We start from the raw sequence: 6,000 nt of genomic DNA, 5'->3' as shown, positions 1-6,000 counted from the left end.
CATATTTATTTTTTTGTATTTCTCTTATTAATTTTTCATAATAGATTTTTTGATGGAATTTTTAAAAATATATATTTTCATATTTGATATATTGAATTTACATAAATAATATTTATTAATCTATTGAAAATATTTTAGTAAATATTATGTTATTTAAATTGAAAATTATTAATAATCTGATTTTTTCACATAAGATTATATTTAAAAAAAATGATTTTATTATCGATCACCTATCGATTTAGTTATTATTTTAATTTAAAGATATTTATGGAAATAAGTAGACTTGTTATATATCAATCATGAATATGTAAACTACCAGTCGCATGTTTTTGTACATGCAAAGAGTGCGCCGATAGGAGATGAGATTTAAGAGAAAAATGTAAAATGGACATTAAATAATGTAAATATAAGTTTTTTAAAAATGAAATACAAAAATAAAAAAGTTGAAGATTAAAACATATATAACATTTACAATATTTAGGAAATTTGAATATTGCTTAAGAAACGTGTTCAATAATTTCAATACTTTGCAATTAAATTCAATTTATCAAATATGAAAAAAAAATCATTTAAAAAAAAATCCATCAAAAAATTTATTAAGAAAAATTAATAAGAGAAATAAAAAATAACAATATTGAAAATAGCGACATCTCTAACAAATATTCTATTGAGTAAATAAATTATAGAAATTGAAAAAATAATTTTTAAAGAAAAACTAAACTAATTTAAAAAAAAAAATTAAAGTAATTTAAAAACTAAAACCTAAATCAATTTAATAAATGGAAAGTTTAATAAATAGAGATCACAACATAATCTAATGTGGAGATAACAAGTAACTATTTTTTAAATAAATAAGAAAAGAAAAACAATAGTTAAAAGTGGATATTTAAATCATAATCTTATGTGAACAAATTAGGTTATTAATAATTTTTAATTTAAATAACATAATATTTACTAAAATATTTTAAATAGATTAATAAATATTATTTATTTAAAATTAAATTTATCAAATCATTTAAAAAATCCATTAAAAACTCTATTTTAAAAAATTAATAAGAAAAATACAAAAAAAAAAAAGTTTAATAAATATTTTATTGACTAAATAAATTATAGAAACTAAAAAATGATATTTATAGAAAAAAAAATTAATAAAAAAAAATTTAAATAATTTAAAAACTAAAATCTAAATCAATTTTAAAAATCAAAAGTTAACTGAATATATCACAACATGAGCTAATGTGGAGATCACAACTAATAAATAGAAAAAGAAAAAACAATAGTTAAAAGTGGAGATAACAACTAATAAATATCAAAATAAGAGTTAAAAGTGGAGGGAGATAGAAATTGGCCAATAAATAATTAACGGAAAGGAATTTCAATTTTTTGACCAAAACTCATACAAATTTCTCGTCAAATTTTTTTTTTCAGAGGAACAAAGTTCCCACAAATAGCCTATTAGCTTAAATTAATCTGCTTTTTAATTGATACTAAGAGCAAGGCATAATCTATTTTAAGTTGTGATTTACTATTTCATTAATTTGAAATTCATAAATTAAAAAAAATGAAAAAAAGTTATACTTAAACCTAATTAATAATAATATTTAATCACAACAAATAATGATAATTAACCATCACTTCAACCTATGATTATTTATAAAAATGCTTGGTGAATAGTATAGATCATTGTACTTAATTTTAATATAAATTACACTAAAGGCCTAATATCCCTTGCACCCTCCTTAGTACAACCTGAGTTGGCCTAGTGGTGGAGAACTTGTACTCTTGAAAAAGAGGTCACAAGTTCAAATTCCATTGGAGAGTAAAGTATGTACGCCTCGTTTGTAGCGCCAAGCGCCTCTCGAAAAAAAAGTAGGAGGTACTCCCATATAAAACTATAAAACTCACTTACTTACAAGTGCTAGTATTAAATCGTAAAAGATACATTCGAAAGAAACCGTGACAAAAACTTACTGATATTGATAAAAAGTTAAATGTCGAAACATGGCAAAAGCGTGAAGTTTTTGTTTCCTAACGACTATTTTCGTCTGCTGAAAAACTGAGTGAAGGAAAATTCTCTTACGTTAAGATACATACGTCTGAGAAATTTTAAAATTTCTCTGTAGCACTAATTGCAGGGAGAATTCTCGTTTTGGCTATTTTACTTGATGCTCTTGATTATTAGGCCCATTACTAGGGTTTCAACAGGTAAACGAGTTCATGAATGCTTAGAATTGTCTAAATTGGAGGGATCAGCAGGGATCAGCCCTTAATAGCAACTATGCAATGAAACCCTAATTTTTTGTTCGAGCCAGCGCAACTGCATTCTGAGTTGGGGACTCGTTTGATTTTGCAGGTAAGGGTTTGCATTATACAGGGTTGCAATTAAAAGGACATGCTGCATAACAAATGGTTGTGTCAAAATCAAATATAGAACTTATTGTTTGCTTTTTTCAAGTGAAATTAATTGCTTCAATATAGGATGGCGAACGGCAGTATAGATTTGAGTGAAATTATAACAGGCAGTAGTCCTGGGGCGAAATCGAAATGATGGTTTGCATCATGTATTGCCTAGAGAGTGTTGGTTATGGCTGGACCGGGTTAATATGATTCATAAATGTATCAAATGGTCAAATGTACCTTGTAATTTTGTACGATAACCTTATGTCTCCCGAAATTTTGTGTTTTCTTGTTTCTTATTTGTAATGGGGAGATTTTGAAATTTGTTATGCTCATACGGTTGTTTCTGTTGTCACAATTCCATGGCTAGTTCGCAATTTCGCATCCTTAGTATTTGGGGAAAATGTTGCTGATTTCTAATTTTTGGACATTTGTATGGGTTCTGGAAAACACACACTTCTTAAATTGTTGCCTGTGTTTTATAATTTATTTGGGCTATTGGCAGACAGATAGTAGAATGTGCGTTATCTGGAAATGCTACGATATGTTTTGGGTTTCTTTACTGGAATTATCATTATGGATAATAGAATAGAAGCCAATGCCCATTCAATGGCTGCCCAAAAATAAACTGCCTTAAAAAGGATGGATAATAATTCATTTTCCGGTCTGACAGCCTGAGATATGCTACATATCCATGAGAATCAATTACCATTTCTCAGTACCTTGAAAATTATATTTTAGGCTCCCAGGAAAGAAAATAATATCCCGATGCCATGTACATACACTGAAATGGTCCTGTAACATAATATCTAAATCTTTCGTAGTGAACAGTATCCTTCGGGTTCACTGAAGATGAGGAAGAACAAATGGGCTAAGAGATAAATTCTTAAGTTATAAACCACGATGTAGCCCTTATTTGTGCAGAAATATTTGGACTTCAATCTTTAAGGACTTCTGTGAGACAAAACCTTTCAAACTAGGAAAAGAGAGGAATTACGACACTAGAAAAAACTATTGTAAAATAAAAAACCTACCATGGAAGCACTTCAAGTTTTCCAAACCAAGTGTTCCTGAAATGTCAGTTATTTGATTTATTTTCCCTCTAGGATCCCAAAGTTTTCCTAGGATCCGAGGTTTTTTTTGGGAATGGTGACGGCAGCTATACACACACACACACACATATAGATAGGGAGAGAGAGAGAGGGGCAATATAACATTACAATGTTAATATGATGTGAGATGATATCTGCAGAACCTCGTGCCTACCTCTAAAAAGAAATTGTTTGTTTGTAGTTATCACAGAATACCACACTGTATCAGGCCATGGAAAACACACCTTTCATTGATTGTGCAACTGAATAATAACTGACTATGATACCATATCAAAATTTCTGAAATACTATACTGACCCACCAAGTTTGCACAGGGACGGGTATTTGGGTACTTAGGGTACGGGTACAGCTATTTTAAAAAATATTTATAGAAATCTGAAATATAAGTCATGACATTGAATTTTCAAAACAAGAACACTGATAAAGTTTGCAGATATAATTTGTTGTTTTGAGTTTCAGATTTGCAATATGGTTGTAATAATAATAGATGCTAAATGTTTTGATGCATAACAGAGAAGGCAAAGTTTAAACATGAACAAGATCAAAAAATCATATAACAATGACATATTGCGAATGATAAACTTTTGACTTGAACAGTGATAAAGTCTACAGCTAATCAGTATTGTATTGAAGTTTCAAGCTGATTACATATTGAATTAAGCTTGATAAACAGAAAGCTGATACACAAACAAGAATCGGAAATCTTAATCAAGGTCCTTAGCTATGATGCTGTCCACCGAGTACCCATTGAGTACCTGGTACATGAATGTGTGTACTAGTATGTGGTATGCATCCCAGGGGTATGGGTATGAGTACCCATGCAACCTGTTTTGCACAGCGAAATCATAAATTGAGATCATTAGTGTTAAATTTTTAATAAATTTTAACTATGATCTGAATCATGATATATTTATCACTGTTATACTACATTTGTTGCTGTCACTACTGTCATTATTAATTTAGTAGCTGTTATACCGCTGTCTTGATATATTTATTGCTTCTGTCATAACACCATCATATGATACTGCTGTTATAACTTATAATGCTGTCATGATATATTAAATATTAATTATTTAAGAGTCATTTTTTACTGATATAAACAACTTATTTGTGATGATGCGGATGTTATTGCAAGTTGGCCTTAGCACCTAGTAGATAAATGTTATAAAAGAAATTAGTAATATTTTATAATGTTGTTTTGGGGGTTGACTTGGGCCGACTTAGAGTGAATCCTTTCAATAAAAAAAATAATTTTATATTAAAACAGCTCTAAGGCTGATAGTTCTTGTGGCAGTTAACTTTAACTGATAAATTGATCATTGTTTTAGTTGGAGAAAGGTATGCAATAAAGCATAGCTGGTAAAAGGAACGATCTTGGCCTTTGTCTTTGACAGGGCAAAGAGCAGATTCATGCGATAGGTAGAGTTCACAGTGTCAACTCCTTTGCTGCAGTGAGATCTGTAGGAGAAGCTAGCACTGAAAGGAGAGATAACGTAGCTGCTGAACTATCTAATTGTGCCTCTTTAAAGCATATGGTCTGCAATTGAATCAACTTTGAAGTAATCCATGTTAAGATTGTGGATCTCTGATAGATAAAACAATTACAATAATAATGATAGCAGAGAATGTCCTTACTTGAATATTTACTGTGCTGAATATATGTTCTCCTTCAGTGCTTTGCAGGATGATCATGATCTGCCTTCCTTCGATTCAGATTGTGAATGAATAGAAGAAACAAATTGAATATGAATTGTTCTGCAAATGATATTATAGTAAACAATGTATTTTTTCCAATCGCAGGTTTTGGAGATGCTGTGAATTGATGTCCTTGTCATGCGATCTGTGCGGCTCATATATATCTTGTAAGGAGTCATGACTCTACGTGGCCTTTGAGCCATGTAGGGTCATGCCTCTTCGGAGGCATGGCTTAACAAAACAAAACAACTTTATTATGTGCTTAACAAGAAGACCGATAACATGAGGCCTGATAATATCATGAGGCCCGAATTAACATATCTGCCGATAATAATATGGAGCCCGATAAAGTGGATTAGATAGCTGCTGTTAATCATATAATACACATTCATTACTACATATACATAAGTATATATATGTATGTATGTATGTAGGTAGGTATGATAATCAGCAGCAATCTAATTCATCTATAAGCACAGATCAGTATATTAGATAATCAATGTTTTACTTCTACTGCCACTAAAACATTAATACTCCCTCTTTAGCAAGGAAGAAGTAAAACATCATTAGATTAGAATCAGAATCATTATGTAATCAACACAATGTATATTAGAATCTCTTAGCAACATAAAATATTTCCTATGATCTCTACTTGCACTTAAACAATGTCTAGAGATGTCCATAGTGATAAAATTTTCATTATCTCTACTTGCACTTAAGCAATGTCTAGAGATGTTCACGATACTAGGTCTATTATATACAAGATCGTCACCTTGTAAATAATTTCCTTTTGAAT

General features: G+C 29.9%; 1 protein-coding gene across 1 annotated transcript in view; it reads left to right on the top strand.

Moving 5' to 3' along the window:
* The first annotated feature begins 1,948 nt into the window (after positions 1-1,948).
* Positions 1,949-6,000, top strand: part of LOC149575885 (F-box/kelch-repeat protein SKIP4-like) — a 43,206-nt gene continuing 39,154 nt past the window's right edge. Inside the window, exon 1 of the mRNA XM_089815864.1 lies at positions 1,949-2,353. The gene's annotated coding sequence lies outside the window, so the exon portion shown is untranslated. The remainder of the gene's footprint in view (positions 2,354-6,000) is intronic.

Source organism: Cupressus sempervirens, chromosome 1 (assembly GCF_028749045.1).
Source record: "Cupressus sempervirens isolate cs-2001-9-10 chromosome 1, ASM2874904v1, whole genome shotgun sequence".
Classification (NCBI taxonomy): domain Eukaryota; kingdom Viridiplantae; phylum Streptophyta; class Pinopsida; order Cupressales; family Cupressaceae; genus Cupressus; species Cupressus sempervirens.
Note: the sequence above shows the minus strand (reverse complement) of the source record. Positions and strands in the feature narration are given on the sequence as shown.